This window comes from Ursus arctos, unplaced genomic scaffold, assembly GCF_023065955.2.
Source record: "Ursus arctos isolate Adak ecotype North America unplaced genomic scaffold, UrsArc2.0 scaffold_32, whole genome shotgun sequence".
Classification (NCBI taxonomy): domain Eukaryota; kingdom Metazoa; phylum Chordata; class Mammalia; order Carnivora; family Ursidae; genus Ursus; species Ursus arctos.
In genome coordinates, this window is record NW_026623008.1 from 5,898,725 (window position 1) to 5,922,176 (window position 23,452).

The 23,452-nt window shown below is 38.4% G+C and overlaps 1 protein-coding gene across 8 annotated transcripts in view; it reads right to left on the reverse strand.

Moving 5' to 3' along the window:
- Positions 1-23,452, reverse strand: part of RERE (arginine-glutamic acid dipeptide repeats) — a 409,522-nt gene that overhangs the window by 181,174 nt on the left and 204,896 nt on the right. The gene's annotated exons all lie outside the window — the stretch shown is intronic.

Consider the following 23,452-nt stretch of genomic DNA (forward strand, 5'->3'; position numbering starts at 1 on the left):
CAGATAAAGTCCCAGGCTTGACAGAGCTTTTGTTACAATGGAGGAACAGACCCTTTGCCAACCCCTCCACCACTAAAAACAAGGTCAAAAAATGAATGGTTAAGTGTTTCAAACAAAGCCACGAGCAATGAAATCTACCACTCAGTAACCATATACCCCTAGGCAAGTAATTTTTTTATACTATATGTACTCTTTTGGGGTATTATTTACCTTAAAACTAGCAGTCTTCCTAAAGCACCTAAGGATGGCAGGAAAACGTGTACTATGACTTGACTGCTTCATATAGACAGAGAAGGGTCTAAATAACCTTGACAAATCCATACACCAATTTCTCCATCCACAGAAGCAACACCGAAACCCAAGTGTGGATGTCTCTGTCTCTCACCTAAGACCGAGCTTTGTTCATAAAAACTCCCAAATGTTCTTCTACCATCTTTATTATTTTTCTTTTAAAGAATATATTATGAAACACTTCACAGGCAGAAAGGTATAAAAATAATTTACTGTGTACTAAACTTATTTTAAGGAATAAAACATTACCAAACCTGAAGACGCTGCCTATACACTCCACCTAGACAAGGTTCTCTTACTTCCCCAGTGGTAACCACTACCTTGAATTTACTGTTGTTCATTCCCACATACTCCTTTATGCTTCTACTTCACATCCATATACATAACTAAAAATATGTAAGATACAGTTCTGCAGTTTTAACACTTTACATAAATGACATCATACTCCGATTTCTTCTGTAATCTGTTTGTTTATTCAGCATTATGCTTGCATGAGTCACCATTGCCCTAGTTCATTCATTTTAAGTAATACATATTACCTCCATATACAACGCCAGAATTTGCTCATAAATTTTCCTGCTGATAAATTATAAGCTCCTATTCGTGTCTGTGCAAGTTTATCTAAGGCACATGCAACTTTGTTTCTTTAAGTAAATTATAACCCCAACATGGGGCTCAAACTCAGGACACCAAGATCAAGAGTTGCATGCTCTTCTGACTGAGCCAGCCAGGCACCCCTGAAACTTTTCAATTCAAATTATCTAAATTACTCTGAATGACGCCACAGCTAAATGTTCAAACTTATTAGTATAACGTTGTTCATAACATCCTTCTGATATCTTACTAATAATGCCGGTAGGATCTGTAGTATTGTCCCAATTTCATTCTTCATATTGGTAACTTGCTGCCTTTTTCCTTTCTTTTCCTTATCATCTTTATAGGAATTTACATTTTATCAGTCATTTCAAAGGAGCAACTTTTGATTTTGGTGATTATCTTTGCTCATTTCCTTATTAATTCAGTAGTTTGCATGCTTATCTTCATTATTCCCTTCCTTTTCTTGGGTTTAACTTTAAGTTCTTTTTAAATTTTCTTAATATAGATACTTAGACCATTGATTTTATTCAACTTTTCTTACTTTCCTATATATATAAAGCTAAAAATTTACCTCTGAGTATAGCTTTAGCTATAACCTACAACTGTGATACGTCATGATTTCAATAATCATTCAAGCAAAATATTTTCTAATTTCCACTGTGATTTCTTATTTAAGCCTTAGAAATGTGTCACTATATTCCACACCTTTGTGGATTTTCTAGGTGGTCCTTTTGGTTTTGATTCCTAGCTTAATTCCACTGTGGTCAGAGACTATGTTTTCTATGACTTCAATCCTCTGAAATATGTTAAGACCTGCTTTAAGATCTAACACAATCATTTCTGATAAATATCCCATATGCACTTGAAAAGAATGTATATTCTTCGATCATTGGGTACAGTGTTCTGTATATTAGAATTAGCTCATATTTTTTTTTAAAGATTTTATTTATTTATTTGACAGAGAGAGACAGCCAGCGAGAGAGGGAACACAAGCAGGGGGAGTGGGAGAGGAAGAAGCAGGCTCCAAGCAAAGGAGCCTGATGTGGGGCTCCATCCCAGAACACCGGGATCGCGCCCTGAGCTGAAGGCAAAAGCTTAACGACTGCGCCACCCAGGCGCCCCTAGAATTAGCTCATATTTTTAAATTGTATTGTTCAATACCCTATATTCTTACTGATTTGTAATATACTTATTTGCTCAATTACTGAAGGAGATGTGTTAAAATCTAATTGTCCAAATATTCATTAACAGTTTAGGATCAATTGCAGTGTATTTATACAATGCAATATTACAGAGCAATGAAAATAAACTACTGCAACATACAAAAACATGGATACATCTCACAAACAATATGCAGAGCCAAAGAAACCAGACACAGATAAATATGTATCACAGCATATAAAGTTCAAAGGCAGGCAGAACTAAACTATGATGCTAGAGCTCACAGCAGTGGTTATCTTGAAGTCAGTGTCTGGGAGAGTGCATGAAGGTGGTTTCTGGAGTGCTTATAGCATTTTTTTTCTTGTTTTCTTTCTTTCTTTTTTTTTTCTCTCTCTCTCCCTCGCTCCCTCCCTCCCCCTTTTTCTTTTTTTAAAGAGAGGGGGAGGGCAAGCAGCAGGAGAGGGAGAGAGAATCTCAAGCAAGCCCCATGCCCAGGGTGGAGCCAGGCATGGGGCTCAATCTTACGACCCTGAGATTATGAGCTGAGCCAAAATCAAGAGTTGGACACTTAACCAACAGAGCCACCCAGGCGCCCCAGCATTTTATTTCTTGATATGAGTAGTAGTTAATAGAACTCTACACATATTATACATACATACTATGTATAATTCACTGAACTGTCCGATTATAACTTTTTCATATATATCTATTAGACTTAGATGAGATTTTTAAAATTTTAAAAATTAAAATCCAATGCACAAAAACTAAAACATACACACGTAAATGTATAACATTTCAGGAAAGAGACAAGAAATTGGTAATAATGGTTGCCTCCAAGGAGGAGAAATCTGGAAAAATTTCTTATGCCAGAAAGTAAGAAAGTGCTCAAAGAACGACAGAGACATGTAAAAGACACACAAAAACTATCCAGAAAAGGCTCCCACTGGCTAAATCTGAAACAATTTGAAAATCAAAATATATAATGATAATAATGGATTGTAACCCACTGAATGAAATAGGAAACCATACATCCGTGCTGATATATGTAAGTGAATAAACAGAACAATTACTGAGGAACAGGATATTTTCATAGTCACAAAGTACCTTTTCACAAAATACTCACTAATTACAAAGGATAAAAAGTAACTTTAAAGCAGAGAAGCCTGAGAGACCCAACTTTAATCAAGTGATCGAAGTGAACACTAATAATGGAACAAACAGAAATCGAATAATGCCTGCAATGAGATGCAATGAGCAGATCCTTAGTCTAAATCTAATAATGAGGGAATACCATACAAATGCAAATGGAAGAACACTCTACAAAATAACGGGTCTGTAAATCTCCAATAATGTCAAGGTCATGAAAGTCAAGGAAACAGTGAAGAACTGTTGCAAATTTTGCGAAGGACTACAGAAACATGACAACTATATGTAACACAAAATGAGCAACTACCTAAACAAGCCTGGAGTTTGAGTAACAATGTATTGAGGCTAGTTTTGACAGCTGATTGTTGAATTGTTGGTTATATAAGAAAATATATCCTCTATAAGAAATACACACTCAAGTACCAGGGGTTCATGGAACATAACTTGATGACATTCTCAAATGACTCAAGAAAAAAAAAGTTTTTTTATAATGTACTTGCAACTTTTCTGTAGGATTGGGGGTGGTTAGATAAAAGATTAGGGAAATAAATTTTAGTTCCAATTTTCAGGCAGCAGTCACTGAAAACCACTCTGACCAATCATTAGATTAAAAGCTGAGTGTGATGTGTAAGAATGAAATGATGAGCAACCGTACAGAATAACGCATGCCACTGTTAGTTAAGAATTATTTTCAGGAATTCAGTCTATGATAAAGATGGCACTGCAAAATAGCAGAGAAAGATGAGCTATTTAATAATTCTGTTGAGAGTGGTGGGATGTCATCTGGAAAAAAATTAAGTTGCATCCGTACCTTACACTTTATGCCAAAACAAAATAGGACAAAGACTGAAATGTGAAAAATAAAACCATTATGAGAAAAATACAAATTAAAGTTACATCAAGAATATATTGCTCAAATTGGCAAATATCTAAGTTGTAACACTCTGCTAGCCAGACTGGGGAAACAGATTCTCATGTACTTCTTACACAAATATAAATTGGTACAGCCCTTATGGAGGGCAATTGGGAAATACATATCAAAATTATAAATTATCTTCCTTCACCTGTTTCCCCAGAAATAATATTGATTGCAATTTATTCTAAACATACATTTGCATATACACAAAATAACATGAACAAACACGTTTATTTAACATAAACAATGTCCATTATCCTCAGTAAGGGGACTAACTAAATCATGGAACATCCACACAATGGAGAACCATACAGATACACATAATTTTTAGGGAGCAGGGAGGGGAGAACATTTTCTATGTACTGATATGGAAAGATCTCCCACACAATATTCTTAAGAGCAAGCTACAGAGTAGTGTGCATGATGTGATAGCTGTTGTATTTGCTTATATGTGCATAGAGGCCCCTGGGAAGAACATATGGAATATAATAACAATGATTATCTGCATGGGGTGAAGTGTGAATAAAAAGAATTTGGGCAAATAAAAGCCCAAGGACAGGAGGCTGACTTTTCAGTACACCTTTTAATACTTTCTGACTTCTGGATCATGTAAACGTATTACCTAGGCAAACACAAAATTTTTTTTTAAGTCACATATTATTTTGTTTATGTCACAGGCTTTTCTCTTTCTTTCTCCATCCCCACACCCTCTCTCTCTCTCTGTCCACCCTGGCATGTTTCTGTGGCTCTCTTTTCCATGTCGCTAGCCTTCCCTGGATGATAGATGATGTCTAATTGAGTTGGAATACACACCAACCAGACTGCTAGAGAACAAAATGAACAGGAACAAGCCTAGTTAATTACAGCCGTTCATGCCAATAGTCAGGCGCCCAGTGGTTTACACTTAAGGATTCTAAGAATGTTAAGGCAAATAAATATAAAGCAGTCATACATGTCCTCAACTGCTTGTAGAAGAAAGTCACATACTCCTTTTGCCCTCCATGCATACCATATCATCCTTATACAGGTCACACTGTTTGCTGAATTTAAAAAGACACAGAGCCTTTAAATATAAAATCTAAGGAGTCTCCAATTGAATATAAGATGTTCCACTCAATGCCGGTTATAAAACCAGCCTTGAAATGAAACAGAGAACTACCAACTCCTATTTATCCTGTAATAGACCATCATGGCTGTATACACACTTAAACAGGGAAGACAGATGTCATTAATAAGATGTAACTGAAACCTCTCCTGAAAGAAAGCAATGAGCACTATTTTTTATCGTAATATTTTTAGTCTGTTTGCTATTCCCACAAACTCCTCTTTGATTACAGATCATGTCTTTCCAAGACGACTACTTGGCAGCAAGCTGCTGACACAGTATTGATGGCTGTCCTCCTTACACACAGGCTTATTAGCATTTCTATTGCTGCACTGCACACGCTGGCATTATAAATCACACACACTCACTGTCATGCACAATAACCAAACAGTTACCTAACAACTAAGGGTATTACAATGCTTTGAACTAATCTTTGAATATATGCTCTGATAATTAAATTCCATTAGAGTTTCTACCTTTAAACCAAAACGCAGCAACACTGAAATCAGGTGCCATCCACAGCGCCCTCACATTTGCCACGAAATGTCACTTATATTATATAGTTCACATCCAATTACTGAACACAACCAGTGAGAGCATCTATCACTTACATTAAAACAAGCAGAACCCAGCAGTGGGGCTGTCGGAAGCCATCACATGGCTTAAATGGATTTCTCACCTTTCAAATATCAAGGGGTCCTCTTTCCCAGAACATCTCACTAAGGGGTTTGGCCTTTTAACAAAGAGAGCTACCCAAGTTGAAAGAAACATTCAAAAGGCAGGACATGATGCAAAGCCCAGCTCAGAGCTGGAGACATCTGCCCCTTGTGTTAAAATACAAAATAGTAAAAGATCCTTTATATGAAAAATAAATACACATAAAAAGAGAGCTTTGTCAAGGCTACTAACAAAGAAGTAAAGTTATATTAATATCTACAGAGTCCTTGTTTTTGGCCAGCATCCCACAGAAATTAGGGAGGCCTCCTGGCCAGAAGATCTATTAATTTCCCAGTTTTTAAGAACAAAGAAACCTTCCCTGAAAATCTTCGCCTGGAGCCCCAAAGCTAAGCCGGCCACCAAGCACAAAGCTGTGCTCCCCTGTGCTGCTCTGTTATTCACATATAGTCACCAGGATTAGGACAAGCTAAAGTCTAGATTTGTGCAATTACACATTCAAGCTCCTATCACCAATGACGCTTTTTAAAACAAGGATCAAGATAACTTCCTAGTCTTCGGAGTTCAGAAAAGCTTTTCCCGTCAAAAGAAAACATCAGTAGTTGACTCCCGGCAATTAACAAATAATACAGCCACCACTTACCTATTAACAATATTACCATATTCTATCATTTGGGGGAGGAAATCACTACAGAGGGAATTGCAGGAAAGCATTTCCTAGCTCTACCAATGTTATGTCAGATAGGCTCACAAGAGAAACTGTCAGAGTTCTAATTGGCAGTAAGTAATTACGAGGACATAAAATGAAACAATGCCTAAGAAAATTTAATCTGATCATACAGAAGAAGAGAGAGCAGAATCAACTGCCCAGGGAATTTAGACAGGCTACTGCCTCTTTGCATTTATATAGAAATCAATATGTGGTAACCTCAAATCAGGCTCTAGAACAATGGTTTTTTTTTTTTTTTTTAAGATTTTATTTATTTATTTGACAGAGACAGAGACAGCCAGCGAGAGAGGGAACACAAGCAGGGGGAGTGGGAGAGGAAGAAGCAGGCTCATAGCGGAGGAGCCTGATGTGGGGCTCGATCCCAGAACGCCGGGATCACGCCCCGAGCCGAAGGCAGACGCTTAACCGCTGTACCACCCAGGCGCCCCTAGAACAATGGTTTTTAACCTTTGCTGAGACGTTCTCTCTTGCCAAAAAAAAAAAGTGCATACCATGCAAGCTATTACATAAAATGTCTGAACGCCCAGAGGCTCCCAGTGTAAGAGCCACAACTGTAACATTTGCTTACATACTGTCTGTATCCCCACCCAGCACCCCAAAAGACCCTAAGAGCCACAAGGGCAGCACTATCATCAGTGTTGTTGCTTGCTATTCCCTGGAACAAACCAAGGTCCGTCATAGGAGACCTTCAACTAACAGGAATGAACGAGTGACTGAATGATGTCAATAAAAACACAAAAATAAGATTTAACTACCCCAAGCAACCAAACATTAAGTTGCCCTAGACTAAAAAGACAACTCCCAATACAACATTTGAAAACGCTCACCGCGCCCAAAACTCGGTGAAAAATATGCTCCTAAATACTAACTACAGCCAGCTCCTCGCCTGTCCGGCCGCTTACCAGTGAGCAGGGGAAGACGTCTTCCAGTGCCTTCCTACCGACAAGAGCTCCTAACCTCCAAGCAAACTACACGAAGGGTAGGTTAGCCCTAGGCAGTTCATGAAACATGTGCTGCCTCCTACAAAGCTAGTTTTAAATAAACAGTAACTTAAAATGAATCACAGTTTCTAAACAAAAATGTTTTTAGGTTTCCCATTTGTGTGCATTATGTGTGAATCTCTCAGTCTATCATGCCACAAAAATCCAGATTCACTTACCATGTAAAAATTCATTATTGCGCCTACATTATACAATAGAGGCAAAGAAATAATAAATACTGTTATTCATTACAAGCAGAAAATACCAGAATTGTCCTCTTAGTCCCCTTTCCCCAAAAGTGTTATAATGGAATTTTTTTTTTAAGATTTTATTTATTTGAGAGAGAGACAGCCAGTGAGAGAGGGAACACAAGCAGGGGGAGTGGGAGAGGAAGAAGCAGGCTCCCAGCGGAGGAGCCTGATGCGGGGCTCGATCCCAGAACGCCGGGACCACGCCCTGAGCCGAAGGCAGACGCTCAACGACTGCACCACCCAGGCACCCCTATAAATGGAATTTTAATATACTTCTAGTTGATCCAACCCTAATATTCCAGTGTGTAATCTACATCTTGATATACCTTTATATCATACAGATATGAAATAGCCAGAATTAGGTAAGAAAGGGGAAACACATTTAAAGAAAAAGAAAGTAAAAAGAATCAAATTTAATAAGAGTTCATAAGAATTACGATGTTATATTCAAATTCCACCAAAACAGAAGCTTCTTACACAGCAGAAATTCATTGTCTTTTAAAAATCTGATCACACTGATATGAAAAATAGGGCATAGAGGAATTCAAACTGGGTTGTATCTGTAGGAGCTAGCATCTTGTTGAGGTTGACTATAATACAAGATAAAAGAGACTAAAAGCTAACCAAATATAAATAGTCAAATGGAAGGACACTTCAAAAATTAACATTATAGATAATGTCAAATAACTTGGCAAGATCTTCTCTGAAGTTCATCATCACATCTATCACAGGGCCCTATATAAATAGCCCCTTGTGGGAATCATGGTAGGCAAATTACTATACACTAACTAGTATTAGATATCTTAAACATCTAGAAAAAAACTGATGCATAATAACTGAGATGATTCAACAGTCACAGCATAACGAAAGAGCCTTTAATTATATTTACCACAGTAACTGGTCCATTTACTTTGGAACTCATCTCATGCACTACAGTGAAACCAGCTAGATATCAGCGACCAAAACCAAATGTGAAACCCTTGATATAAGTTCTACTCTAATGTACTGCAAATGCAAATGCAAATAAAATTTGGATTAAACCCAAAAACTAAAATGTTATAAAACAGCATTATAAGATTTACACTTACTAAACTGTATAAAATGTTCTTAAATCTGCACTGAATTTTAAAATTGACATATAACTTACAGACAGTGAAATACAGGTCCTCTAGGTACACCAATTAGTTTTTATAAAAATATATATACACTCCTTTATAACTCAAACCCAAAGCATTTCTACCAGTGTGGAAAGTTCTCTCAAGCATTGTCCCACGCAATCCCTACCCCACTGGTAGAGGGAACCACTATTCTGATTTCTATCACAGAGACTAGGAGATATTTAAATATACATATATTTAAATTTTTAAGAAACTGTCAAACTATTCATGTGGTTGTACTATTTTCATTCCCACCAGTGAAATATGCCACTTCTTGCCAGAGTAGGCATCCTCGCTAACAATCAGGGTACGAGTCTTTTCCACATAGCGATCCTAGTGTCTAGGTAGTGGTGTTTACTAGAGCTTCATTTGCATTTTCCTGATAACCAAGGACACTGAGCACTTTTTCATAGGCTTACCCACCACTTGTGCATCTTCTTTCATTAACGTGTCCTATTCAAATCTTCATCCATTGAGTTGCAGTAGATTTTTTTTTAAGTTTCAAATGTATTCTGAATTCCTTTCTCAGATGCGTGTTGTGAACAGTTTCTCACAGCCTAAAGCGTCCCTATGAACATTCTCAACAATGTCTTTTGATTAATTCCATTTTTTTCCTTTTATGGTTGTATTTTCTATCTCCTCTGTAACAAATCTTTGTCTACATCAAGACTGTAAAGATACTCTCCTGTTTTCTTCTTGAAGGTTTATAATTTTTACCTTATGTTTAGGGCAACTTCCATCTCAAATTAATTCTTGGGTATGGCATAAGGTAGGGTTGTGTGTTGTCTTTTGTTTTTGCCACACACAAATATCCAGTTGTTCCAGCCTATCTGTTGAAAAGACTTTCTTTCTCCCTTTGAAAATAGCTTCATACTATATATGTGGATTCATTTAAATTTGCATTTAATTACCCAAAAGGTATATTTTAGCCCATGAGACCATTGGCATTTTAATCTTCTTTTGTATGGTATCACTGATACTGTAAAGTATCATTTCCTCTTATTAGCATACTTTCTATTTACATAAAATAAATAGTAATACTGACCTAATGGTTATACATTATGAGATTTTTCTCATTTGAATTATGTAATTATACTTCATAAATATATACTTGTTTAATATTGTGCTTATACACCAAACTGTTGACACTTGTAACAGCTAATGCTTATGTTTGCAAAACATAAAATTTCAACTATAATTGCTGGCTGACAGATTACATCAGATGAATGTATATATCGGAAATCATATTCATAAAAAACAAAACATTTCCTTAAATCTCCAACCCCACTCATCACTATGGTTGCTCCCTTGGCTAAAAAATTAACATGTTTTAGGATTATTCTGTAAGGGATATAACAACAGGGAAAACTCAAAGCTTTAAAACATATACTATGGGGGAGGAAGGGTTGAAGGTGGAGGGAGAAAAGCGTATTCTCACCATCAGTGGTGCAAACTGAGATCTCACAGGCCAATCTTTGTATCTATTCAGGAAGACAGGACAAAGGAAACCTCCTGTATGCCTGAACCTGGCCTGAAAAAATTTTTAGAAGAAAACTGAGTATCTGTGCCTTGGACATGTGCTGAACCAATACTGCATGGTCTTATCTTCTGTACCTATCCCTCCCTCAAGCTTCATACAAGAACAGTGGCAGTCACAACAAATAGCAGGTCACAACTTAAGAATTCATGGGTTCTTGGTCCTGGGGCTTAGCAGAAAATCATTTCAAAAAAAACTTAACATACCGGGAATTCTGGGAAGATGGCAGCATCGATTATGTATCTTCATAAATCCCCACATAAAAACAGATCAACTAGAGAGTCAAATCAAACAAAAAGAAAATGAGGAAACAAGGGATCTTTACAAACCGGTGGGCATAAACCACCAACAGCTACGAGACCTGTGGTTATCAGCATCTGCAGGGGAGAAAAATGGAAGGAAGGAATGGGGTATCGGGCATACCTGAGATCAGGAGGATCTCAAAACAGCTACCAGGCAATGAGGTAGAGCAAGGTGAGAACAGCAGCTGGAGACTGCAAGGGTGACCATGCGGACAGCAAGTCAGTAGAAGGAGGCCAGAGAAGGCCAAGAAGTCTAACCACTTACGAACTCATAAAAGGTCACCACAGTGCCCTGACAGGACAAGGAGCCGTGACAGAGGAGAAGCTACAGGGAATGGAACAATTACAAATTTAACAGGGAGGAAGTTGTTTTGTGAAGTTAAAAGAAAGAAACTCCACTGAACCACATCTCCTTCTAAAAGTCCATGAAAAATTAAATTTGCATAAAAATAAGCAAAAGAAAAGTACTTGAGGATAAACTTCAAGGAAAAAAAGGAGGAGGAGCTCCACCTAACGCCCCTACAGTCAATGAAAGCACAGGGAAAAAATGCGCACACACACAACATACAGCCAGAACGGTAACGTGCTGTTACAAAACAAGTTAAAAGATACCATTAAATAAAACACACAAGACATTAGGGAGCAGTATCACTCAGACAGGAAAAGTGAGAAATGACATGCCAGACAAATTATTTAAGAAATGAAGACTAATCCAAAAGGAATACAAGAGTGAAGAAACACAGCTAACAATGCCTTACGAGGAGAAAAAGAAAGTGAAAAGAAGAAAACTTTTAAAAGTTAAGAAAAAAAAGAAAAAAACATAAAAACATTCAGAAGAAAGTGACAAATACTAAAGACAGGCAAGGAACAACTAGCATACAGGAGTTCCTGAAAAAGAAAACCAAATTTAAGTGTAAGAACAAATACTAAAAACTATAATCCAAGAAAATTTTTCTGAAATAAAAAGATTTGAAACTTCATACTTCAAGAGCACACAGTACGTAAGCATATTGGTCCAGAAAGACAACATTAAGACCCACTGTACACTGAAATTACTGGATTTTTTTTTTTAAAGATTTTTATTTTTAAGTAACCTCTATACCCAATGTGGAGCTCGAACTCACAATCCTGAGATTAGCTCTACCGAATGAGCCAGGCACCCCTGAAATTACTGGATTTTAAATGAAAAGAAATTCTTCGGGCATCTGGGCAAAAAGAATATGTGAATTAGGAGAAAGACAATTAAATTATCAATAGACTTTGACAGCAATGCTTTATGCATGAAGAAAATGTAGCTGCATATTTAGGGAACTTGGGATGAGAAAACGTGAGTTGGCGACTATAGTTAACAATATTGTGTTGCAGATTTTAAAGTTAGTAAGAGAGTAGATCTTTAAAGTTTTTCTTTTTTAAAGATTTTATTTATTTATTTGACAGAGAGAGGGAGAGAGAGAGAACAAGCAAAGGGAATGGCAAGCAGAGGGAGAGGGAGAAGCAGGCTCCCGCTGAGCAAGGAGCCCTGCAGGAGCCCGATGCAGGGCTCGATCCCAGACCTGGGATCATGACCTGAGCTAAAGGCAGACGCTTAACCCACTCAGCCACCCAGGCGCCCTAAAGTTCTTATCACAAGAAAAAAAAATTCTGTAACTATGTATGGTGATGGATCTTAACTAGACTTACTGTGGTGATCATTTCCTATTACATACAAATACTGAATCATTATGTTGCTGCCTGAAACTAACATAATGTTGTATGTCAACTACACATCAGTTAAAAAAAAAAAAGAAAGAAAGAAAGAAAACATGAGCAGCCAGCAAATCTGACCTGCAAGTATGAGAGCACAACCAACCTGTTCAAAACACTGAAGAAATCAGAGAATAGCATTCCTACAAGTTTCTTTCTAAGGAATCTACTAGAAAACAAACTCAGACAACTAAAATGACTAGACAGACATTCATATAAGGACTGATGTAAAGATTAAACATATAGAGACTTGGAATATGTAGACAAAGTACTATCATTTAAAACATGGGGGAAGAATATGTAAAATTACTCTAGCTTAGAAATGAATATGAAATGACAGAATTCGAATCTCATAATAGGCAGAGTGCAAACAAAAAAATTTTTTAAACTCTTTTCAGTAACCATATTTGGTGGTAGCAGTATTAATATCGTTACTCTGAGACTACTGTATGGATAGGGTGAGATAAAGAAAATAATTGTAGGATATTCTAATTCTGTCACTCCTGTGTCCCTGAAAACCAGGCATCTCTGTATGAAAGAAAGCAGGTACAGATGGAATAAAGATGAGGTTAAATAAAAACCCAGTAATTCTGAATTTGAATGAAAAGTATCAGTATGAGGTGCACCTGGGTGGTACAGTTGGTTACGCCTCTGACTATTGGTTTTGGCTCAGGTCATGATCTCAGGGTCCTGGGATTGAACTGCATGCATTGGGTTCTGCGCTCAGCAGGCAGTCGGCTTGGGTTTCTCTCTCCCTCTCCCTCCCCCCCCCCCTCTCTCATAAATGGATGGATCTTTATGTGTGTGTGTGTGTGTGTGTGTATGTATATATATATGTGTATATATATACATATATATAAAGATATATATAAAGATACATACATACATACATATATACATACTTGGAAAATGCAGACCAAGTACCATTATTTAAAACATGGGGGAGGGGCGCCTGGGTGGCTCAGTCATTAAGCGTCTGCCTTCGACTCAAGGCGTAATCCGTCCTGGGATCGACCCCACATCAGGCTCCTTGCTCCACTGGGAGCCTGGTTCTTCCTCTCCCACTTCCCCTGCTTGTGTTCCCTCTCTCGCTGGCTGTCTCTCTCTCTGTCAAATATATAAATAAAATCTTTAAGGAAGAAAAAAACATGAGGGAAGAATATGTAAAATTATTCTAGCTTATATAAAATATAAGCTAGAACATAAAGATATATATATAATATATGAAAATATATTTATAAAGATATAAATACATATAAATATAAACATAAATATATAAATATATAGATAGATCGATCTTGGGATACCTGGGTGGCTCAGTGGGTTGGGCGTCTGACTCACGGTTTCAGCTGGGGTTGTGATCTCGTGGGTCATGGGACAGATACCCATATCGGGCTCCATGATTAGTGGACAGTCTGCTTGATACTCTTCCTCTGACCCTCCCCACCCTCTCCCTCTCTCGCTCTCCCTCTCTAATGAACAAATAAATCTCTAAAAAAAAATATCAGTATGATTTATAAGGCATAATGGATATTTCCCAGCTCTGTCCACTGAAATTTTAGAAATTTTCACATAATATATGAATCAAAAGATTGAGAATTAATGACCAACCTGGTAACAAAGAGACCCAAATGGCTCAGAGTATACTCTTGAAATATCATTTCTCATTAAAAGAAACTAAGGATTCTAGAAGAAATGCTGATTCCAGGTCTGCTTTGGGAAACATTACAATGCATAAGATGAGGATGGAACATCTAGACATACAGATACCAAGGACACTACGAGACCACCAGGGTCATATCAAAAGCATTCAGCAGCCAACTGGAAGAGGCTCCCACTAGCCAACCATGGAGCAATCTGGGCTTCAATAAGGATTAAGAACTGCAATTATTTGAAACCCACCAAAAAAGGTTTAAGGATACCTAATGCATTATTTGAAAAACGGGTAAATAAAGAAAAACATCAAGTCTGTATCCTGCCTTTCCGATATAAATTACACAACTTGGGTAATTACACAATTTGGGTAACCAAATAGATGATGGAAAGCACTGCCATATAAAATTATTCTAGCTAATAAATGAAAACAAAATGGATAGAATTAGAATCTCATAATTTTGCAGCTCCCAAGGAACTACCAGATACAGGTATAATATAAAAAATAAACAAAAACCAGATGTAACGTATCATTGGTGAAGGTGTATTACACCATCCGCAAACCCGCACAAATGGATCAGACGCAAGTCTGACTAAACCACTAGATCCAGCTACTGATGTGCAGGAAATACAGAGGACAGACACACCTCTTTAACTGCACTGTGCAATCACCAACATCGAGACTGTGGGAGAATCTCCAGGTCAAATGGCTTGGATTCATCAATAAATAAAGTGTTAAGAAAATAAAGGAATGATGAGGGGGGAAATCTATAGATTTTAACAGATTTAAGAGATGTATCATAGGCGAAACTAAACCTTAGTGCCCAGAGAGCCACACCTGGGAGATAAAACTATAAAAGAACATAAATAACTACTTTGAAAGTCAGAGCCCTGGTTAATACTGTAGGGAAGGGGGGGGACTATCATTACAGAGGAACTCGAGAGATGGCTGGCAAAGTCCTATTTCTTGACCTGAGAGGGATTTCCACATTAAAATAATTCATTAAGCTACACATATGCTTCGTATGGTTGTATACATCTGTGCTTTGCAGTAGGGACTTTTTTTTTTTTTTTTTTTTTTTTTTTTTAAAGAAAACATTGATAACACACCTCCCTGGCATTCTGCGTAAGAATTTCATCAGGCAAAGCTCTGGTAACCAGAGAAGGAAACTCAGGAGAAGGAGAGTGCAGCTAAAGGACAAGTCTCTTCGGATAAAGGTAAGTGAACTTCAGGCCTCAGACAGATTTCAGCTGGAGACCACATGCTACAGATGCACTACATGCAGCAGAGAAAAGATGTATTTTACCGATGTTCACGAATTTACACATTTCATAATTATGTGGTTGCTAGTTAAAAGACAAACAGCAACCAAACCAAAAGAACTAAATTTAAAAATGTATGTAAGAAAATAAAGACAAGATATGAGAAAGCAGCTGGAATTGTCACAGGATTCTATAAAAGGAATGAACAGCTAATTTGCATAGAAGAGACAATCCCTTTGTAGCCTATTTGAGCAGACTGGCTTCCTTAGAGTAAGGAAAAGGCCGGGAAACTAAAATTTAAGAACAATTTTAAAATATAAACAAGTAAAACAAGACTTATGACAGAACTAGCACTAAATCATTTTCTCATAACAACTGCCACAGCTTCTGGTGGAACAAACCCTGTCCCAGGCTCTGGGTCTCAAAACCCTTTATTACAGGATTCCTCATCTTCTCTCACACACCTAACCGCCAGTCAATGATCAGCGAATCCTGGACATCCTGACTCCATCGTCTTTCTCATCTGTCCTCTACAGGCTATTTTATAGGAAAAAAGCACAGGATTTAAAATTACAGAGACCTACATTCAAAATCTGGCTGTCGGGGCGCCTGGGTTGCACAGCGGTTAAGCGTCTGCCTTCAGCTCAGGGCGCGATCCCGGCGTTCTGGGATCGAGCCCCACATCAGGCTCCTCCGCTATGAGCCTGCTTTCTTCCTCTCCCACTCCTCCTGCCTGTGTTCCCTCTCTAACTGGCTGTCTCTATCTCTGTCGAATAAATAAATAAAATCTTTAAAAAAACAAAACAAAACAAAAAAAACCCCAAAATCTGGCTGTCAATATATTATATGTTGTTAGGAAAATCACCGAACTTCTCTGAGTCTCCATTCAAAATCTGCAAAAACAGAATCACTTCTACCTACCCTTACAAAAAACCACTACGAGTCCTCAGCGCATCTAATACCAACCTCAAATTATTCCACTGAATTGTAAGTGTTCCCTACCTGCAATAAATACTGATTGGCAGCAAGGACACGTTTTCACTGCACCCCACTTAAATGCTGCTTTAAACTTAAGCAAGGCCCCTCCCTTCCTCTCCAACTCTCACTAATAGTATCCAGTATCAAGCCCTCACTTTGGTTCATCTGAACTATTTTAGCAGCTTTCCAGTGAGTTCCTTCTATCCCTAATCTAATTTTCTTAAAGCACAGTTCTGATCATACACTCAACTGCTAAAAAACCATCCATGGTTCCCCACCACCTAACAAATGAAATCCAGTTTCTCAGCATGGCTTCCAGAACTAGACAGATCTTTCCAGCTCTAACATCAACCACTGCCATCACCAAACCAAACTAGACTCCAATATTCAACAAAAATATTCTGCCTTTATCCTTTGACTAAAAAGACTTCAGCTAAAGCTCTGGCAACCAGAGCTTTCCAGTCAAATCCTTCCAACCCTTCGAGGCCCAGGTGAAAAACCACCATTTTGGGTCACCCTTGCCCAAGTTCTACCCTTGGGGAAAGGAAAACAAGTAAGCAAATAAACCACCAAGGGATTTCAGATGATGATCAACATCATAAAAACAATAAAGACATTAAGATTGAGCAATTATCTTCAAAAAATTACTAAGGACAAAACAGGATGCGGCCATGGATAGGATAGTCAGAAAAACCTTCCAGAGGAGGTGACATTGAGACCTGAAGAATGAGGAGCCAGACACTCGGAGATACACAGCACATCCACTAAATCCAGAAACAAATCGCATACAATCCACATGAAACAGTACCAGGGACCATAGAGAATACCAGAAATGGTCAAAACACAGCTTGTTCCCTCAAGAAATTTAAAACCCATTTAGGGAGGTAAATTAACTCATGAAATAAATGTCTTGAAACTGTACAGAATTAAGCAGAAAGCCAGAGGAGCCCTGAAAACTGAGGGGGAAATGTGACCCACTTTGCAGCCTACAGGTCATACTGACTCAAAGCCAAGCGAGGTAGTCTATTTGGTATTTTGATTCTGGTGCTGTTGGAGAAAAGGACACAAACCATGCCTTTAAGCTTTGCAAAGTAAAACCTGAAATTTTCTAATCTTAATTAGTTCACACTTAGAAAAGAACTATGAAAGCAATGCTTCCAGGAAGCAGGGTAAACACACCGTTAATCTGTGAGTCTGGAACCTCTAGTCCTCAAATTGCACTCCCTCCACTTTTACTTGACTTCCCACTCCTGCAGCCTCCTCAGCGATGCTGAGTCACAGCTGCTGCTTCTCTGCCGCTGACCACATGCCCGGGCTCACCCAGAATCCTCTAGCAGTTTCTTTCTCTAGAAAGAGTTGAAGTACTGCTGAGTAGAAAGAGTTGCCAACCAATTAGTCTCCAAACTATCCTGACTCAACTGTATCGTTCTGTCAGTATCTGGAGCAACTGAAAGTTATTCAACGATTTCAGATGTTAAGAACTGAGCACGAGCTTCCCAAATGTTTGCTCACTATAAAGGGGAAAGCCAGCAGACCTCTTCCAACTGAGACTCTGAAGAAAAGGCTGCAAGAGTCCCGTGGCGTTGTCAATCAGATGCACTACATCTTGTACCAACTTCCACAGGGCAGCAAGAAAGTAAAGATCAAGCCACCTGGGCTGGCAGACAAGGCAAGTTTTTCTCTATGAATAACTGGGTGGCGTGAAGAGGCTTTTCTGGCATAAAACAAGAAGGAAAGGTACATAGTTTCTTCAAATGGAATGGTCAAGAAATAGATGGTCTAAAAGCAAGATGAGTCCTGGCCCGACCAGCAGTCACTGACCATTTGTGACCAAGGCAGGTTTTTCTCAGTGCCTGTGAATGGCAAATGACCATCAGCATTATCTTCACTGCTAAGAGAAAAAATAAAAGCCAATTAATGCCTTTAGATGAAAAGCCAAGCACAATCATCGATTTTCACTGCAAAACTACCTACATAAGCTAATTAATGGACACTGCCCACAATCTTCCCACGTTCCAAATCCCATCACTATGACTAAAAATCATCCATATGATGAGAACTATATAGAGAACAAACACCACTCTGAACCAACAAGCAGCTGGTGGTAAAAGTTTCTCCATCTAGAACTCACCCTTCTCTCCCTTCCACTGCCCCTTATCTGTAAAAGCAAACTCCAAACCCCCCAGTTCATTAGGATGCCTCCTCCTTACCTTACCAATGGACAGGTTCAATCATTTTGTGCCTCCTCTCTAATGTGCAGACACTACAGCAAATACATTGCTTTTGAGCTACCTAAAGCCATCTAGTTATGCCCCGTGCCTCCCACAAATATTTGCACGTGATGAAGGTAAGAACTTGGATTTTCTCTTAAAGATGCAGCTATCATTATGATGCAGCCATAGTAATCCCTTCCTCTAAAGATGCCTAGTACCAAATGCTACATAATAAAAAGGTTTAATATACACGGGCTTAACACACCCGAAGGAAACAAAGACTCTTGTACTGGGGGGAATAACAGCAATGCCACAATGTGAATTATTAGATTCATGGTGAAGACATTTGACCATACTTCCTGATACTGATGAAACAATGAAATTAAGATTTGAAAACACAAATAAAATTCAACTAAATCATAAGCCACTTCATCCTTGTTAAACTTGTCTCTTAAAAACCTCCCTACAACTTGTACCCTACATTTGTTTACACACAACCTACCAAAGAGGATCATGCCAATTCCAAACCAACAAAAAGGAAACTTTCAAAAGTCATCTTTTCAAAGAGCTCTACTTCCATACCTTTTTTAAAGTAAGCTCTACACTCAACATGAGGCTTGAACTCACAATCCTCAGATCAAGAGTGGCTCTACTGAGTCAGCCAGGCACCCCCTACTTCCATACCTTATCCTAGGAGAATCACACTTAATCATATTTGCATGAAGATAATCCATCTTGGTTTAAGATGAGGAACTGTAACTAAATTCAAATTTATTTTCAAGTTATAAAAATACAAATAAATGTAAAATCTGTTAAAAATGTTCCTTTCTATGAAAGGTAACTATATAATCTCTTATATTTTACTCTGCTCTTGACATTCTCAGTATGTTTTTCCACCTGAGATATGAACTGGTTTCTCCTAGCCCCCAGAAATAGCTGCCGCGCCTGGGGTCATTACTACTAAAGACCTGGGCAGCCTTTGTGAATCTGATTCTGTGCTGAATGGCTCTGAGGTTTCAGACCTGTCCAACTGGGGCAGAGATTGCTGGCCGCCTACTCTACTGCCATTCTCCCGTTTTCCTTAGTAACAGAACCCCTCCATTACTGGAACACAGCCAAAACAATTGCAGCCTCCTTGGAAAATCTGTGTAAACTGAAGTTGCTAGACAGGGCTACTAGAGACACTCTGGAATGGGCGATCTTGGCTTTTGCCTATATGCCCTCCTCCTTCAGCTGTCTGGCTGTGGTAGAGAACCATTCGCCCCCAGTCCACTCCAGAGTAGTACTTTTACAAAACACAAATAAGATGCTGCAGCAAAGTCAAACAGCTATAAAAATCTCTAAATGGTTACTTTCAGTTTCTATACTTATCTCATGGTAGACTAGTAATAAATAGTTCATGCCCTGGGCCATGATCTGAATAACACTGGCCTAGAGCATTGGTCTGACAGCTGTGGCTGCGAGGGCCATCTGTGGCCACAAGGAAACCCTGCGAATGGAAACCACACAGTAAGGACAAGGCAGCCAACGTCTGGAAACAAGATGCTTGCAAATCACGTCCCTCTACCAACCTTGGATGGCATACCCTTGAAGACACCTTGCTTTCCATGAGAATATAGACTTTTTACCACTATGATTTAGGTTTTTATTATATACAGCCAATCCTAGTAACAACTGATACTCCTACACTGTAAAATTTTCAAAGCACTATATTACCTCTCTTTATTCTCACGAGAATAATCCTGTAAGTAAGCAGGACAAGTATTACCTTGATATGACAGATAGATGGAAACTAATACCCTAAAAGATTAAGTAGCTCACCTGAAGTAACAGAGCTGGGAAGTTCTGATAGTAAGAATTGAAAACAGAAGCCAGCTGGCTACTTCTTCCACAAGAGCAATCTACCTCTCAGTGAAGTGAAATTACTTAATCATAATCATAGTAAAATAAAATATAAATGATCATGGGTATGTACCCACAACGAATTACATAATGTGTGTATGCCAATAGACATAAAGATATACCAGCTCAAAATAATACAGGAAAGAAAAAAGCAATTCCCCACTAACTCTTCTGTTTGGTCAACTAGTGAAGACAGAATCGGATTTAATGACTGCAGTAAGAACGTGCTACATTTCACAGTAGTTAACAAAGCATTTGTGGAAAGGACACAAAGGGGCAGAAACCCCAGACAATTTCATAATAATTTAGCCAGAAATGCACCAACTAAACTAAGAGCAAATACAAATGATACATACATATCACAGTAGTTTAAGTTGTAACATAAACCCTCAAATCCTACTCTCAAGTAAAATCTGAAACATTAATATTCTACCTGGATACAAATAGGATCTGTCAGTAATAATGCTTCTTAAAAATTGTTTGGATAATATTAGCTTGGTAATAATAATAATGTCCTTTAATATAAAGGCTTCTAAGAATCACTGTCAATCGGATGAGTTCTGTGCTGTTCTTTCAATGGTGAAGGAAGGCTGGCATGCAGCCATCCCCACTCAGTCCCACGATGCCACTATGAGCAAAAGTCTATGATGAAAAAGCTGATGAGTAGGATCAGCCATGTCATCTGTGACTATGGACTCATTTTTGTTTGGGAAATTTTTCTTTGCTTATGTGGGTATCAAATGTTTTATTTCATCAGCAACAAACAATAAAGTATTCGCCCATATCAATACTTATCTGTTAAATACTAAATTAAACAGAAAAGTCATACTTTTCATTAAAAACAATCTCTTTAGAAAGGCTATTCTGCTGTCCTGAATATTCTGTTGCAACATTAAAAAGAAGAAAAAAAAGACCCACATGGAAACTTAGAACACAAACTTTAATGTTTTTTATTATGTACATTTAACCTTTCAAGTATTCTTTATAGGCATAAGCTAACTGACAAAGAAAAAAATCAGCTAAAAAAAACCACAAACATTTAATTCCTCCTATATGTAAATCCAAGCATACTGTGAAAATCCTCTAGGGTCATTAGTGAGAATAAGTTCTCAAAAGGAACACCTACCTATTAGTGCGCTATACAAAAACTACTGGGGGGGGGGGTGGATTGGTTGTTACAGAGAGAGATAGACACAGCTGTAGATATAAACACATAAAACACTTACCAGCTCAAAACCATACAGGAGAGGAAAAATGCAATTCCCCACTAACTCTGCCGACCACACAATCCTCTCAGAGGCATGAGGCCAAGTGAAGAAGGAAAGAGCGAGCTTTGGGGTGACTTTGGAGTGAATAATCCTCCACAGTTCATATCAGTGAGCAGACTATAGGCCCACAGGCAACACATATCCCACCCTACAATTCTGTACGTCAAGTTTTACTGGAAAACAGCCATGCTGTCACAAACTGTCTATGACCGAGTAAAGGAGGTGCCACAGAGAAGACAAAGCTGAAAACATTTCCTATCTGGCCTTTTACAGAAAAAGCTTATTACCACCCCTGGCTGCAAAAAACCTCTGTCAATAAGTAATAATGTTACTAATCACCTACCTGAGCAGCAGCACAAAATAAGACGGCGCTTCTCTGGAAATTGGCAAGAATGAGCCCAAGTTTCCTAAACACCCTTGTGTGTATATATGCAGTTTAGTTCATGAGATGTAAGATTCGCCTAAAAAAAAACCCCGACCCAAAGACAGAACATCTCCAACCAGTATGCCAAAGACACAGCAGCCCATGACTCAGAAATCTAGCGTACCACACTGATATTTTATCTCCCTTACAGGGAAAATTCAATTTGAGTGATAAAACAAATTTCTCTAATGAATTAACCTCAAAGATCTATGATCTGGCGTGACGTATCTTAGGAACAATGCTGACACAGAGTGTGTGACAGTGCCCCCCAAATGACCTGAGAGAAATTCCAAGTTCAATACTCCTAAAGGTCAAAAGCATTATTAAACATGACAGATGCCCAGGGCATGCTCCAGTTCAAAGGGAACTTTCACTGGGTCTCACCTCTCACTGCTTCCTTTGGGAATTAAAATAGCAAGCGTTTAACCATTTCATTTGCACCAATGCTAATTCTTAAACAGGCATTTGAATTTTCAAAGAAATTCATGTTGCTTCTTGCTAAACTAGATCTCTAAAATGGTAACTCGAGCAATAAACCAACAGGAAGAAAAAATACACAGGACTAGAAAACTGGGTAGGAATAAGAACTCATGTCTTCAGATCCCATGACTAATGGATGCAGCTATAAAGGAACTGAGCCTGCAGGGTCCCTGGCCCGCAGGTGCGGAGAAAGGGGAGGAGTAGCAGTGTGTCCGAGTCAGATTCAGGGCAGAGTGAGAGACTGAAGTGCACTTACAGGCAACCTAATTTGATCTGAACAGTAATCAAGTTTGTAAAGCAGGAGAGTTTCACTATAATTTTGTAAATAAACATCTCATTGGATTTTTTTTAAACTGATTAATCCTCTTCTAAAATAACCCATTTCTCTGCTCAACAAACTGCCTGATACTCAGCAGTCACTGTTAGGTAACTGTATTTCCTCCAGCAATCACAGGAAGGCTTCATTCCATCCAAGGAGGAAGTAAGACCAGAGGCTGTCTAGGTCTCAGTCGTCTGTTCTTCACCCCAAAATATAAAAGGGCACTAAATCTCTTTCTGTCAGGTAAAGCAATATTCTCAGAAGAATCCCAACTGCATTCAAAGCAGCACCATAAAACAAGCTGAAAACTGAGATCGTGTCTCCAGATTACTGTGACATTACACAAATGTGCATTCTACAG